At 41.5% G+C, this 16,068-nt stretch overlaps 1 long non-coding RNA gene across 1 annotated transcript; it reads left to right on the top strand.

Annotated features, from left to right (window-relative positions):
- The first annotated feature begins 5,915 nt into the window (after positions 1-5,915).
- LOC121711480 lies at positions 5,916-12,859 on the top strand. The gene is made up of 4 exons (XR_006032346.1): positions 5,916-6,004; positions 9,494-9,496; positions 11,779-11,784; positions 12,850-12,859. It is a non-coding gene; the product is annotated as an uncharacterized LOC121711480 (long non-coding RNA).
- Positions 12,860-16,068: the final 3,209 nt, after the last annotated feature.

The raw sequence follows: 16,068 nt of genomic DNA, 5'->3' as shown, positions 1-16,068 counted from the left end.
TGCGTAAATAAGTATCTGATTCTACACATTATCCGGTGATGTGGATAATGACAAAAGCGCACCTTCCCATCCGGCCACCTCTCCCTCTGCGCTCCCCCCCTCCGCACTCCTCTCTCCCTCCATCTATCCTCCGGTCCCCACCACCAAATCGATGACGTGCCTGAACTTTTATTTGCCATTTTCTCTCCCAGCGTCCTTAGCTTCTGCCCAGGCTCATTTTTCCTCTTCCATTCCAACCCCATCACACACAGTTTCCTCCCCAAATATGCCAGTGTGTGTGTGTGTGTATTTAAAGTTTGTGTTTGTGTGTGTGTGTGTGTGTGTTTCCTGGTAGGGGGAAAATATGTGTTTGGAGGAATTGTATTAAATTATAGTGATGGGATTTACTGTGCCCTTCTGACACAGGAAAACAAAGGTGTTTTTTCCCCCTGTGGTGGTTGTACTTTGTAGCATTCATTGTTTCCGTTTCATTTTTTTCTGACAGCTCTCTGTAGCTGAAGGTGCTATTATTCTCTACATGTGGTAATTATATGTTGAGAGGAAAGAAAAGGTACTCCGTTTTGTCTCAGATAATACCCCCAACCCCCACCTTCCCCAACACACACATACACACACACACACACCTCCTTCCTCTCATTTTTTGCTGGGATGGTGATGTGCTTCTTATTGCACAATAATCATTCTGTGCCGTTGGAACCAATCAATAGTTGGCGTCAAGCACTTGATGTGGACACTGTTTACAGCATTTTAAAGGGCCGCACCCATTGTTTGGAAGTTAACTTACCAGCTGTCTGTTTATGAGTTGTCGTAAGGTGACGAGGAATTGATATGGAAAGGCCATGTGTTATATTTGTGCCTCTTGATTTGGGTCCATTAGAAGAGGGTCACTGATCAGTGAGCTTTAATTTTTCGTCATCTTTTTTTTCCACTCTGTTAAGGGAGGGGAAAAACGACCTTGGAGGTTTGCCACCGGTTGTCGAACTGTGAACATTTAACACAAACTAACATCAAACATTGTTTGAATTCTGTCAGGAGTTCTAGATGAGAGATTGGATTCTTTGGCTTTAGCAAAACCCAGTGAGGCCTGAAATTTGATTAAAAGAGTCGGCTTCAGCTCTCCATCTTACTACCGTACACTCACCCTTAGCTTCCAATGCCCTTCTGTTGACAAATGAAAGGTGAAATGTCCATTGTTCAGATGGGGTCCAGACCTTTCGCTGTCAAGAATTTTTTTTAGGGTCCACTCCCTCCATTTTTTATTTTTCCCTGATTTCCTTTGAGAAATTGTGTTTCAGATGAAAATAAATATGCTGCTGTGTTTTTACCACTATGACATAGTAGTCGAGCACTGGACGTAAATCTGTCACTAAACTTTCATCGCTAATTTGAAATGTAGCACAAGTGAAGAAGCTATCATCATGTTTGTTACACTGAGTGGAAACTTCAGCTTTTGTGTTCTAAATACACAAACAATCTGTGGCAGAACAACTGGAATCAGAATACTGAATCTAAGGACAATGGATATGAACAAGCGTGGTGTTAAGAAGAGGATGATCAGTTGGAGAGAGCTATGGGACACATGGATGGATTATGAACTTTCGGGCCCCTGGGCCCAGATGTATTAAGGGCCCCCCACTAATTGTCGCATATGTGGGAGGGGGGGTTTGGGGATCCTCCCCCAGAAAAAAAATAATTTGTTTGATGTGATTTCCTGTATTCTGGTGCATTTTAGGGATGGCTAATACTAAATTCAATCAGATTCATAGCCTACATCCTGATTTGTTGATATTGAGGCAGTGATTCCATGCAAAAGCTTGGGCTTCAGGGCCCCCTGACCCCTTGAGCCCCTGGGCCTGGGCCCGATAGGCCCGTGCAGTAATCCATCCCTGATGGCCAATGAATGTTACCCGCATAAAATGAATCGTAGTAGACCCTTTTGATGATCTACAGAACTCAGTCAATTGGTTGGTGGAGACGAAAACTGTAAGTAAGGGATGGGTCATGGCTCTTTAAAGCATATTCTGTGTGGTTGTAAAACTAGTCTACCCTTGTGTCAGTACACCTGGAGACCTAATCAGGTTTAAAAATCTCTGGCAGGTTTGCTTGGGAGCAAGAGAGTTGAGGTTAACTATTTGGCAGTAAATAACAGGGAGAGCAGAATTCAAGGTGGTACCATGAAGGCAGGCCGTTACGGATCCTGGATACAATATGAAGCAGGTTTGTGACTAGACTACCACCAGCCAGCATTGTCATTGTATCCTACATCATGTTGTGTAATGCCCCTTGTTCATTGGCCACTGTGGGAAATCCACTACCCAAAGCACAAGGAATTTAACACCGCTCCTGTCTATCTGAAATTAGAAATAAAAAGAAACCAATTCTCTAAAATGGTCTAAATGCCATTTTTACTTCAAACACGCACCTTCAAAGGAAACAAAATCGAATACATCAAGAAAGAACACATGCAAGTCACCCGCACTACAGAGGAATAGCATTATGCTGTTTATTTGCCTGTTTGGCAAGGTGAAATTTGTGAAACAGATTTTGTGTAAAAAAAAATAGCCTTAACTCCCCAAACATATCCTTAGTGACAGTGTAGACCAGCAATGATTCATGTGTGTCAGACATGATGGGTTGTCATCTGAGCCACACGGGTAATTACACGCTTGGCATCAGCAAAGCGGCGACCCAGCTCAAGTCAATCATTTTGGGTGACATTTTAGAAAGCTGCTGCTTAAATGCTTGGAGAAAAATGTCCAAACCTAGTGCTCAATGGAAGGATTGTGGGTTTGTCATGAGCCGAACTTTCGACTATGTAAAAACTTTGTTTGTCTGTTTGTTTATGGTTAGAGTCCCCATGCACCTCTAAATATGAAATCCAGCTCCGGATTAGTCCTCTCCAGGCATCCGTCAGAGTGTGTGTGATGTATTGATGCAATAGTTTAATCTGATAGGTTTAACAGTAGTTTTGAGTTCATGAACACTGCGAAGGCTCTTGAACATGTGTACGTGCTGTGCCTACGTTCTTTTTAGTAGTAAAATCTCAAAACGTTTAATTTATTGTATTATAATGTATGAAACACTGTATAAAACAGTGTGTACAGTGGCAGTACTCTGAATGGATAACTTTTGCAACAAAACAACCCACTGAATCATGCAGGGCTTCAGTCTGGCTCCTCTTCCTCTTGAGATCAAAATGAGACCCCATTATGTCCCATTCTCAGTCATCACACAGAGTGTGTGTGCTCTCTCGGTTCTGCTGGAGACCATCGGCGACTAATGCACCGGCACAACACTCTCTGCTGCCAGGGGACGGCAACCTGGAATATTCTGCCTCATTTGCACAGATGCCACAGTGGAATTCAGAGCATAGAGCGCATCCACCTCCACCCCCCCCCCCCCCCCCCTCACGCCTCCTTCTTCTCCTCCTCCTGCACCTTCTGCATACATTTGCCCCCTTACACACAGCTCTTTCCCATAGGCTCCCCCCGCATACCTTACCTCACTACCCCCCCCCACACACACACACGCACACATACACACCTCCAAACATACTGACTTCCTCCTCATTTTAATGTGAAGCCACAGCAGTGTTCCCTCTGGTGCGAGCTCTAAGGGGTTGGGGTGGTGGTGGTGGATGCAAACAGAGCGTGGCTGGGGCGGAGTGGAGCCCGGCGCAATGTTAATGTGGAGCTGCCGCGCGCCGCTGTCTTTGGAATCCGCCCGGAGCCTTCCAATCAGCTCCACAGCTCAGCGCCACTGACATCGTCCTTCGCTCACCCCATCTCGAGCCAGAGGAGGAATACAAATGTGGTCGTGCAGCGGAGTCATTTAGAGTGCTGGGGTGGGATGGGGAGGGGAACACACTCTGCCCCCTGCTGCCCTCATCACACACACACACACACACACACACACACACTTGAATACAGTAGAACACCCATATCCACGGGCTCCACGGCATACGTTGCTGCAGTATGCGCAGTTTCAGTTATCCACGGTTCATCACGACTGAAAATATTCAGTGGATAATTATGAGAATTTTATATATATGTATGTCTAACCTGCTTATTTATATATATGTCCTATATTTCTATTTTGATACATACATGTTCTATATTTCAGTCTTGCACTTTAATTTAATGTTTATTGTCTATGGCTATGTCCATAGTATGTCTATGTCTGTATTTAAAGCATGTCTATGTCTGCATGGGAAAGTAAGAAACGAAATTTCAATTCTTTGTATGACCAGTGCATGTAAAGAAATTGACAATAAAAGCCGACTTGACTTGACTTGAGAATGGCTTAAATGGAAACGGTGTATGTTCGGAATTCAGCGCCACTCTGCACCGCCGCGCTTAACTTACAGGCCGTGAGACGTGTCTTTTTGCGCACGTCATTTCTCAGTCTGCCCCTGACTGCTCCGTCCTTGCTGCAGTCTTTCCTCGTTTCCTACGTGCTATCAAATAGAGGGGCTAGGACACCGGCTTACAGAAGAGGAGGGAAGGAAAGAAAGAAGGAATGAAAGAAGTACTGAGAGAGGATTTAGATTTTCATTTATAATTTAGAATATAAATATAACAATCCACAGTTTCAGCCATCCAGGGCAGGTCTTGGAACGTATCCCCCACAAATACCCCCTTGAACTTTGAACACGCACACCATATAAAATCACATGCATTCTCTCATTCATTCATTCATTCACTTACTCACTCACTCACTAGCACAGTCTCACTCTCTCACTCACACAGATTCACTCAGTCACTCACACAGACACACTCACTCACTCAGAGACAAAATCTCCCTCTATCCAACTGCACAAGAATAAAAGAAGTTTAAGTGATGTGACTCCATGGAAACCTGCTGTGCTTAAAGGTACACTACGCAAGATTTTCACCTTTACAAAGCCAATTTAATGGTAAACGAACTTGTAATAGGTGAATCGTTCACCTAGAATGGCTATACAGCATAGACGTATAGTCACTACTGAGAAAACCAGCCATGCAACTTCATGGAACAGGTCATTTAACCATCCAAATCATTTCTAAACGGGTTTATTAAGTTGAAATAGTTGCCAAGGTCTCCTTTAAGGTATGGCAACAGAACTGAGAGCCAAAGCAAAGATACATCCACAACTGAGAAACCTTTACTTTGTGACATTACTCACAAGTGCTTACAGAAAACTCAATAAGGGCAAGACGGTGAATATAACTCCAATGAAACATGCTTCAGTCTCACCAATGCGTTCTAAATCTGGAAGCCAAAATATACACAAATGTATATTTCCCTTTCCCTCCAGGGAAATATGTGTTATCACAGGAAATAGAGCTGGTTGTCGTTATTGCAAGCAAACACCTCGGGCTCACGGGCAATAAGCACCTACTCCCTGCTGTCATTTAAGGCCAATTAGAATTTAATTGATTTCAAACTCCAAATGTATGTCTTTCTACATTGCCTATACATGAAACATCCAATTGACATATAAGACACTGCAATAGCCTATTCATATTAATGTTGTATAAATCTACATTGTATAATTACATCTGCAGTACATAAGTGACAATATGTTTAAAATATGTATTAAGTATTTCTACTCATATGCCATGAAAACATTTGGTCAGATTTCTTGAAAGGTGTAAATGGAATGGCACAAAGACAAAATTGCTATAATTATGAAGGCAGAGAACCAGTACATGTTGATAACATGTGGACATCTGTTAACACATGCACTGTCATCTTAGCCTGAGGTGCATTCAAATTTGGCAAACACTGGCGAACATGTTTTCTTTGAACAATTTGGTGTTAACATTACATTGTAATGGTAATTGCATTGTTGCCTTTGTCAAACTCACGTCCAGGGGAACAGTTGGGGGTTAAGTGCCTTGCTCAAGGGCACCTCATCTTCAATGCTCTTCAATCACTCCCACCATCCACATTTTTCCTACCAGTCAGGGATCGAACCGGCCACCCTTCGGTCACAAGTCCAATTCTCTAACCAGTAGGCCATGTAAATAATAGTAATGACACAATGCAGACGGGGCCTGGCTATTGACTGATCCCTAGACCCGCCCATTGAACGCAAATAACCCAATAGCAGCTTTAGCACCAGGCGCACAAACTCAGATAACTCCAGCAGAGTGCAGATGTATCATATTGTCAAGGAGATATGACATCACAACATAAATTACATCATATTGTAATCGAGAATTGAACTTGACTGGTTCCTAGGTTTTTGGTGATTTCGGAAATGGGAAGCTGGTCAGACAGATTTGCAGGGTATATTCAAATGAAATGTGTTCAGATTTGCCTGGGTTCACCCAGGCTACCATTTTGGCTCATTTCCATTAAGGACCGAGGCTGGCCCAAGGCTTTTCTCCAGGCTTGAACACCGGTGTATAGCCTTGGTGTTCTGTTTCTATAAGGAGTTGTAACATTAGCTAACAATGCTAGAAACTTCTAAACAATGCTAAGCAACGACACTGCAAGCATACGTCAAATGAATTACAAGGACATTTAAATTATCATAAAATTGTACGTTTTTATATATCTGTAGATTGTTTTTCTCTCTCACTTCTGAGTCACTTCTGTTACTAGTAGGGATGTAACGGTATGAAAATTTAACCTCACGGTTATAGTGACCAAAATTATCATGGTTTTCGGTATCATCACGGTATTTCTAAAAGTGTGTTCAATATGTTCAGAAAGCACTGATAGGCCTACACAAGCTGAAATAGTTTCAAAAAGTGTCCCGTTCACTTTTTTCTTCATGTTTAATTGGCCAGGTGCTTATAGCTTAACTTACCCTATCATAACTTGGAGTTTGCTATTTATGTTATTTGGATGCAATGAATGAGACCAAATTAAGCGTTCAAAATAAAACTTTAGGCTACTGTATTCTCCTTATAACGTGAGTGGAATGAATTTAATGTGGACGTGAACATAAAAAGACGCAGAGTGGCTACATGATACAGTGCACATTTTGCGGTGAAAAAGTTCCTCCTTTTAAAATCAGGTGTAGCCTACAGTAATCCGAATCGTAGTTAAAACCATCAATTAGACAACAGAATCAGTAGGGTACCAGTTTTGTTTCATTGTACCAGGCCTACTATATGTCAAAAGCAGGCTCGGATGAAGCTGGGAAGGATTAAACACACGGTTTCCACACCGCGGTAATCAACAGTGATAATCATGATGTTTGAAATGAAAACGGTAATTATTATCGTCAACATTTTTATCGCGGTTTACGATTATACCGGTAATCGTTACATCCCTAGTTACTAGGTAACCCTAAACAAATGCTAGGAGTCTGTTTTTAAATCTCCGGTTTTATTGTTCAAGTTCAAATAGTTTATTCTCATGTACTCGTAAAAGGAATTTTAAGTAATGACATTTTTGTGGTCAAGAGTATTGTATTCCATTCCAAAAGTCCTCGGTTCAGCCCTGATTCGGTCCTGCCCTACTCCAGGGCCGACCTGAGGCCGTCTGGGCCACGGACCCAGTCCAGTCTTAAGCATGGAAATGGAGGCTTTTCCCCAGACACCAGAGTTTTACCCCATAATGGAAATGCGGTAGTAGACATAAACATATAGATACTGTAGAACTAGATTGCATCATTCAAGCTGAAAAAGTGTTTTAACAAATGATTTTCAGGGCATTTTAAAGATTCTCCATCTTAAACTTGAAAATCTACAGTATGAATAATACCATGTCCAATTGTTTTCAGTGTCAAATGCCATCTTTAGTCCTAAAAGAAGTCCTAAAAAGATGTATTCTTCCAAAGTATAATAGATTCTGTGCTATGCCCCAGCATACACATATCAAGAAATTTAGAGATCTGTTAATCTCTCTCTCTCTGACAGAGAAAAGTATTAAGTACAGAAAGAAAGGTAGGGAAAAAATGAAAATAAGAACTACAATGTACGACCTCCATGCAAACTTCGCCGTCGGAAAAACCAATCGGACTGAGGAGGTAGGGAAATCTTCAAAACGCCTTCACACAAAACATAAGCCGCTGACAGCAGTGCTTATCTGAAATTACATATCGATCAAAGCAAAATGGAAAATTGAACTCTGACTCGCTGTGTATGTTCTATCCAGCCTCCAGATCTTTCGACACATATGAGCCTGATAACAATGTTTGCTCTCTCTCTCTCTCTCTCTCTCTCTCTCTCTCTCTCTAGTCCCTCCAGTCTCACTGTCTTCAGTCCCTGGTATATTATCATACAATGATACCATTAATCCGCAGCAATGATTAAACTGATAGCAGGAACTGCAGATCCAGTTCTGTTGTGTAAACCAGTGGTGTGTTAATAGTCAATGGTGGTTATCAACGATGTCCTTGACTATTGTGCCACCAGATAATTGGGAACTCAAACTTTTAGGTGAAGACTATTTCAAATGGAACAAAGGATTGGCTAGAATGGCCTAGAGATGGTGATGGAAATTGGTGATTCTTCTCCTTTAGTGATGCAGTATGTAGTGGATATACTGTATGTGTGTGTGCGTATGTTTGAATGTGTCTATATGAGTGTGTGATTCACACAGATATTTCGCCATGCACGTCTCTTTTATTAAACAAGGCGCTCAGGGGTGTGGCAATTAACGACCTAAGGTGTGGTCTGGAGCATTATCTAAAAATCACTGTCTTACACTATCTAAAAAGCATTATGCCACTGACCAAGAAAACCCTGGTTTATAGCAAAAGGCACATATGAAGCACAGCTGAAGACGCACTGTCACGAGATGTAAGCAGCAATTCCTCTGCAGGATAAATATCCTTAGGTTTTTTATTCAGTCATTCAAACATCATTGTCAGTCAATAGTATAAGTAATGAACTGTGTATAATTTTGAAGTTACATGTAGTTTCACTTTGCCAATGAGTTCAAATAATAGACGACTGCAGATGCGTGTAGGCTATACTCCGCTAGGTTTTAGTAAAGCCTGGTTTAGTGGAATACCTGTTCCATACGGTCTTGTGCAAGCAGATTCCTTTAAATGTGCCACTGACTATCAAAATACAGTTGCGCTGCTTGCTGTTAAAGGGAATGACAGATATCATTTTCATTGGTTTAAAGGATCCTACGCCCTAAACACACCCATGATTGTTTGTTATTAAACACTATAAGGCCAGGTGTTATTAAACACTAAGGCCAATTCCCCGAGCGAAAGCCGAGGAGAAAGGGGGTTGTTATTGTTGGCTTTTCATCAGTAAATCATGCGGTTGAGGAGAGCGCTGCCAGGGGCGGACCTGGACACTTTGAGGCCCAAGGCAAAGGATCCCGAGGCCCCTACCAGCCCCAGCCCCCCCACACCACAACCCCCACCCTAAAACTAAAACACACTTTTTTCTGTAATAATGGGACGCTGAGGCATACTCAGTGTTTTTATACATGATATTGCCATAGATGACAATCAAAAAACAGTAGTAAAAACCTTTGAAAGTATTACAATTATGGAGGCTATGTATGAGAGTCTGTCTGTGTGGGTGGGTGAGAGAGAGTGAAGCTGTGTATGTGTAGAAGAGACGAACATTTTCTGTTTATTTTTTCTCCCATTTTTCATGGTCATGTAATCAGTGGCGATTCTAGACATTTTTAACAAGGGTGACCCTAGTGAGGCACTGATTAATTCAAGGGTAGCATGAGGCAAAACATCCAGATAAATAGAAACAGGCTCAAGATGTTAAATTAGCACAAAAACATTAGGAAAACCATGCACCAAACACTATACTCATCAATTGAAGGACAAAGACCATACTCTCACATACTGTAAAATGTCTGTATTTGAATAAAATGCAAATACAAATAAACAAACATATTACATCTAAGTTGTCTATCAATGGGTTATGCTGAGCTAAAATAAATTCCTATATTTATTTATAAATAAATAAATCATGGGGACATTAAAATATATTGTATTATATTATATGGCTATCTATTTTTGTAGCTGTTAAAATAATTTGACCTGCTTTTTTTGTCTGAGCTGGCAAAGAGCTATAACAAAGTAATCCAAAATCAACAAACACCTCTCAACTAAATGCTTAAAATACTTTTGTATGAAACAGGAATGAAACACCAATTAAAGACTAACCTTAACCTAATCATAACGTTACATTCATAATGCTACAGACCCTAAGGCTCAATCCCATTTGATATGCTTCCCCTTCCCCTAGCCTACCCCTTGTCCCTCGAACCAGAGTGGCAATACATAGGGGTGAGAAATAATATTCCCCTTGGATATAGGACACCATGCACTAGCCTATAGGGGACAACTGGGACGATCAAAACACGTTTTAATTACACATAATTTACAAAGAGACCACACCGAAAGTTAATATTTTGTCACTAGCAATAACTTACATCTGTCTTTTGTCAAATACAGTTGCACTTTCAGCTCTGCACAAAACCGTTTAGGAATTCTTTAAGCAAAAGTGGAACGTGCACAATGTTTCATTTATCCCTCCTGGCCGGGACGAATAGGCATGGGGGACGAAATAAGCATACAGTTTAGCCTAAGCTACGTAAACTTCCCAAAATTTAAATATTTCACAACAAATCCTTGACTGGTTGAATGGTCACCAGAATTCATATCGCTACCTGTAGCTAGCCTAGATGCATGTTTATGAGTGAGCTTGATGAACCATAAATGAAAAGTTGAAAAGTTGAAAACATTACATTAGGACCAGGCTTGGAATTTCATAATTTTATAACTGCATAACTTCATTATTAATTTCATAATTAATAATTTCATAATTAATTTCATAACTTGGCCTTCAGATGGGCATGTTTGGCAGGGGGCACAAAGGTCACGCGCCAGGGCACCAAGGCCAAAGTTAACTATACAGTAGACATAAAAATGATCAAAGTTGTATTTAGTCTATTCACAGCAGTAGACCTGCATCACTGTATGAAACATGACAAAAACATGAAACATGACATATGACATAGAACTGTAAATCATTTGATTTTACAGATATCTACTATGAAATTTAAAGCCCAAAGTTGGAGACTGTAGAAATTTGCTGCAAATTCAAAACCGGATTACTCTGGAATTGCTATCTGTACAGGGGGATGCTTTACACCTTTGTGTTCGGTAAGGTCTGTTTATATGGTTTGTATGTATTGTTTGTATATGGGAAGAGTTCGCAAAGCATTCCACCGAGATGAATGAGTAGGGAGATGGGCGCAGAACTGTATAATAATTTAATTAAATTAAAGTTACTTTTCTCGCGAACTGTTTATCACAGCAACTAGTGGCTAACATCGTTTAAAAGCTAAGAAAAAGCTCTTTCATGTGATGTGATACATGTAATGTCTGTGTCATGAGTAGGCTACTTCGCGAGTAGTTTAACAGAGAAGAATGGGTGAATTTGGACGCTCTTTCTTGCCGTGCGCTGTCACTTTCTCCACTGCGTAAAAGACTAAATTAATTTGCACTGTGAATGCTAAGATTATTTTGACAGGCCATAGGTTAAATGAAAATCGCTATTAGTCGGATGCAAAGCAGAATATTGAAAGAAGGGAGCACCAAGGCCACAGTGGCCCCTGTGAACCTCCGATTTCCAAACCTTGATTAGGACAGTATTATCATTAAACGCTTTTACAAAAGTAGGCCCACAGTTAACACTTAATGACATAGCAAATGTTGGCTGGGCTAGGTAATAAGCAGTTAGGAAAATTATTCTAGGATGACGTGATTCAACAAACAACTTGTGTGTGTGATTAATAGGCACTGGCGGATGGGATAGGTAAATAGATATCTTTGCGTGTTAGCACAAGCAGTAGCCTGTAGGCCTAAACTCACCTGCTAAAAACAATAAGTCATGTATAATAAGCCACCCAAAGCCACCCCTCTGGCTCCGCCCCTGCATGTAATAATGTTCAACCTTGAATTTTCTGGGTGGTTCATCTGCATTTTTGGGGAATTCAAAGTTCTTAATTTGCACAGGGCCTTTTTTTTTTAACGATTTCCACTCGCTCTGCATCTTTTACGGTGTCTGGCCATAACGCAGGGTCGTCACTAATAACTGTAGTGCTAGGTATCGTGTTAGGGCTAGGCCTACTCACGTATCGTTTGCACCCAAAGCTTCTGCTACTGAAATGGTGTCCGTAGCAGCACCGCCAGCACCAGTGCGGACTTCGGCAGTGACAGTGATCTTGTCCCTCACGGCTGTTTCACTTAGATCAACATCATAATCATCATCATCAGTAGAAGAATATGTAGTGCAAGTTTGAGTTGCCACTGCTGCTGCTGCTAGCATTAGCTACACCACCCAGCTCAGCAGATGTTGTTGCATCACTATCCAAATTACTTTCTTCCGTGTTATAAGTTGGTTAATTTAGGCAATTTCTTTTCTGCTGCTGTCAATCGCTCAACTCCACACCTCACCAAGACCTCGTTCAGACTAGCTGCTGCTATAGGGAGGGAAAGTAATCTCATCGCCATCTAGTGGTTGCGTTCCTAGAGTTTAGCGGAGTGGATGGGATTTTGTTTTTTAGAAAAAATATATCTCGGTGCACATTGGGATCTTAATTTAATGCCTTCCATATGTTAGGCACTCTATGCTGTTCTATGGTGCTTTCTGCCTCTTGGTTGCGCACGCATGTTTTCGTGACGTTGCATAGAAATCCATGTGACAGGAAGCGGACCTGCAGTCATTTGATTTTATGATGAGTTTATGAGCAATCATGAGGCAAAATATATATTTTTTCAATCTTTATTATGGATTAGAATATATTGTTTGGATGCGGTGAACATTTATTTAAAAAAAAAAACAAAAAAAAAAACGAAATACGATACGGGGATGACGAGGCAATTGCCTGACCATGCCTAATGGCAGGTCCGCCCCTGAGCGCTGCTGGGGGGGCAAACACTGCTCCCTCTCCCCCAGCTCCTGGTGCTTCCAGGGTTCTGGACGGCCTTGTACCTTGTGCATTAGCTGTGAGCAGGGAGTGCTCTTTCCTTTCATAATTTACAAGATTCTACTCGGCTTCACTCCACCAACACACACACACACACTCTCTCTCTCTCTTGCTCACTGTCTCTCTCAAGCTGGGTTATGAGTAGAAGCTGCAGAACAGCTGAGATAGAAGAAAGTTAGCCCCCCCCCACACACACACACAGAAAAATGTGTCCAAGGGTCTCTTAATTTTCAGGAAAAAAAATGTGCAGTGGTCTCATTTTTTTTTTCCGAGCTGTATATACTGTATATATGAGAGAGAGAGAGAGAGAGAGAGAGAGAGAGAGAGAGAGAGAGAGACGCAAACAAATACCCACACACAAACACATTAAACATCCAACACAAATCCATTATGCCTACATGTATACAGATACATATGTTTTTATGTGCACACACATTTATTCATTATTATTAGTTAATGCAGCTTTTAATGGAAATGCACTCAAATCAGTTACATCTCATATCTTCATTTATTCCCATATCGCTTTTTCAAATTACCATAAAAATATGTGACCATTATTATTAACATAACACACACGCTAGGGAGATGGGGCTTATCAAAGCTGCAATGATGGTAGCTAAGAACTAGTTCCTGATCAGGAGATGTGTCCAGACATTAGATACAACTAGTGCAGTGCCCGTTCAAACATGCTATTCCTGTAGCCCAATTACATGCCTGCAGGTAGGCCGGCTTTAAAAATAGGTCGATAGGGAAAAACATAATTCCATAATCCTAACAGCTGTTTTGAGTCAAGGCTATATGCTTAGCCTATTGAATAACTTGATGATAGAGAAAACGGTGTGACTCAAACAGTCTCTGGTGGCCTATAAGTGACATCACACTCTGTCTGCCACACGTTGCTTGTCACTGGTTATGCTTTACATGTGTGGCATTCTGAGACGTTCTTTAATTTGGGACCATTATCGCTCATTTCAATTTAGGACCTTGCAGTTAGAATTGTCGTTTGCTTATTCAAAGTCTAAAGACAGTCCAAAGTAGCCTGGGCTATTCGAAGTGTCCGTTTATTGCACATCATTTTTACGTCATTTTGAAGAGCCACTGCATACCTGTGTGTGTTGGCGTGTTGTTGCAAAATCTGCGGAGTCATTTTATGCAAGCAAACCGCATACAGGGGGTCTTTATTGTTGAGGTCAGACATGTTATGTTGCACTCGCTTAACTTTTTACCTGTGTAACCTACACTGATCCAGTTCTGCCAAAGCCTTGCTTCTATCCTCACTGGTAGCTTACAGTACAGTGCTGTGTGGGAGGGGGAGTGGCTAGCGGCGAAAGCCAATGTGTGCTTCTTTTACCAATATATTTATCGATATCTTTTGCATTTATTATTCAAACAACGTCAAATTTGGCACTGCACTTACTTATGCCCGTAGCAAGACACCTGCCAAGGTGCCTTTGAAAATCAGTCTGACAAACGGTCAGCGAGATATGCGTGCCACAGACACACAGACAGATGCTTTATAGATACTGTAGATGACAGATTTGAGATGACATTCTTTCAAGGTTCAATTTACATCACCCCGACGGGAAATGGGACTTCTTTTTTTAGCCAAAGGTTGCTTTTCGTAGACGAATCTCTGACATAATCAGTCTGTCTGGAGTGGCCATTAGCCTCTGTAAAGAGCCAATCAGGATGGCCCATAGCTTGATAAATCATACTGTAGCTTATCTCACAGACAAGGAGCTCTAAAGCTTGCATTTGAAAATCCTCGTCTTTCAAATCGAATCATTGATGCGGTGACTTTGAATTTGTCTTTCTGATCTGGTGTAATCTGGTGTAATCTCCTTTTTTCACATACATAGTGTCCGTGTCTGGGGAATGTGTCATGCTCCCTAAGAACAACACTTAAACAGACAGTGGGATTGAAATAAATGTCCCTGTAGTAGCTACCTACCTTATCACAAACACTGCAGTCCAGACGTACTAGATTCAAACACTTGCTTGCACGCATAGGATCTTAAAACTATGGTGGCTCCACAAAACCAGGAGAGAGAAACTGTGCCTCTGGGTGATGCTGATGAGGTACACACTAGGGGCCCTGTTGTGAAATCAGATCAGACCATTTGTAACCAGTGAGGCACTTAACCCAGATCCTCCTCTGTAAATGTCAGATTGCATTCATCATCTCCTTCACACCATAGTACATTACCTCTCTCTCTCTCTCTCTCTCTCTCTCTCACACACTCCTCGCTACATTATGCATCGTGATAAACCTGGATCATGGAGAGAGAGCACAGTTCGTCCCAAATAGCCAAGAACCAATGGTGTTGACATACAGAGAAAGCAGACCAACACACACACACACACACACACACACACACAAACACACACACAGACGTGCACACACACATGCACAAAAAGACACACACACACACATACAGACCATCGTTGAAGCATTTTTTGAAGTTGAAAGTGTGATGCTATACAATCCTGACAGCCCTTGTGGAAAAAAGCAAGGGTGGCTTTACAAACACTTGTCCATTTCCAGTGGACACATTTGTATTCAAGCTCACACCCCACAACATGCCAAAGAAGGGGGGGGGGGGGGATTTGTAAGCGCGGATTGTGCCTGTGCACGTGTCTGCACTTTAAACCTGGAAATAATGCTTTTAATTAAATTATGTTTCTATTGATGCAGCCATCCAGAGAGGATAATAGTCCTGCAACATGTACGGCACAACTGAATAATGGTGTGCTTTGATGTGGACCGGTTATTATGACAGGGGAGATGAAGAAAGACAGTGAGAGAGAAGAGAAGAGACATATGGAAACAGAGAGAGAGAGAGCGAGGGAGAGAGATAGACTGAGAGAGCAAGGGAAAGAGAGAGAGAGAAAGAGAGTGAAAGAGAGAGAAAGAGCAATGGAAAAAGAGACAGAGAAAGAGAGCGAGGGAGAGAGAGAGAGAGCGAGGGAGAGAGGGTTAGAGAGAGAGAGATGTGGTGACCTTCAGACCTGCTGTTCCCGTTGATTTCCTTCTTACACTGTACCTTTTCTCCCATACCCACTAATGGGTTTAATTGTGTTCTATTCCACCCTTTGAAAAAAAAGAAAGGGAAGAAAACAAATGGCCAATGAAAACACTTTGCTTTTGTC

This window comes from Alosa sapidissima, chromosome 6 (genome assembly GCF_018492685.1).
Source record: "Alosa sapidissima isolate fAloSap1 chromosome 6, fAloSap1.pri, whole genome shotgun sequence".
NCBI classification, from domain to species: Eukaryota; Metazoa; Chordata; class Actinopteri; order Clupeiformes; family Clupeidae; genus Alosa; species Alosa sapidissima.
The sequence above is the reverse complement of the archived record's forward strand: the minus strand, read 5'-3'. Positions and strand labels throughout refer to the sequence as shown.